Source organism: Orycteropus afer, unplaced genomic scaffold (genome assembly GCF_000298275.1).
Source record: "Orycteropus afer afer isolate SDZICR_OR568_19922 unplaced genomic scaffold, OryAfe1.0 scaffold00293, whole genome shotgun sequence".
NCBI lineage: Eukaryota > Metazoa > Chordata > Mammalia > Tubulidentata > Orycteropodidae > Orycteropus > Orycteropus afer.
Genome location: NW_006921880.1, coordinates 912,722 through 913,941, shown reverse-complemented (window position 1 = coordinate 913,941; position 1,220 = coordinate 912,722).

The following is a 1,220-nucleotide window of genomic DNA, read 5'->3' as shown; positions in this document are numbered from 1 at the left end:
ATAATTTCCACATTGTGTGGGATCACCTTTCTTTGGAATGGGTACAAATATGGATCTCATCCAGTCAGTTGGCCAGGTAACTATCTTCCAAATCTGTTGGCATAGCCGAGTGAGTGCATCCAGCGGGGCATCTGTTTGTTGAAACATCTCAGTGGGTAGTCTGTCATACCTGTAGCCTTGTTCCTAGCCAGTTCCTTTAGTGCAGCTTTGACTTCTTCCTTCAATACCAAATCCACTGATTCTGACTCATAGTGACCCTATAGACAGAGTGCCCAATTGAGTGACACAGCAGAATAACCTAATTGAAAACACTTTCCAATTATGTAGGCTTGTTAAGGGTGCTTGTTTACATATTGGACAAAGGGAGGGCTCTAGACATGCTAATGTCTCAAAGGTAGTACATAGCATTAAGATATGGACTCTAGGGTCAGATAACCAGTGTTCAAGTTTCCATCTACTTCCTACCATGTCACACCTTCTAGACAAGTTACTTATACTAAGCCTCAGCTTCCTCGCCTTTAAAATGGAGATAATATTAATGGTGCCTGATCTCTGGTGGCGTGGTGCCTAAGGTATTTGACAGCTAACCAGAAAGTTGGTTGTTCAAACCCACCAGCTGCTCTGTGGAAGGAAGATGGGGCAATCTACTTCCATAAAGGGGTTCACTATGAGTCCAAATCGACTCAGTGGTAGTGAGTTTGGTTTGGTTCTTTGTTTTTGAAATCTATAAGATTGTTCTGAGTATTAAGTAAGATATGTATAAAGCACCTAACATACCATCTGGCACATACAAATGCTCAATATATACTTGTTAAAGATAAGCCAGTAGAGAAATAAAAGCAGTAAGACTATAGGACAATAATTCTGAGGTCCAAATATGGGGCAAGAAGAATTGACAGAACTGGAGGAATTTTTAAAAATATGTTTAAAAGGTCTATCTAAAGAAGAAAAACCAGAATGGGTTAATTTAAGTTTGGTCAGTGATGTCCAGCAGCAAGGCAAGACAGGAGAAAATGGAATGACTAAGAATCTTTATGAGTCTTGGCTCTGAAGAGGGCCTGGGAGAAAGCTTTGTTACACCAACGCTGGGTCAAAGCCCAGGACAAGGAAGCATGTGGGTCTGCATATGAAACCCAGGATTTGTACCAGATGCTCAGCAACAAAGAATTTCTCTCAAAATCTGGCAAAAAAAAAAAAAAAAAAAAAAAATCCTGGTTGAT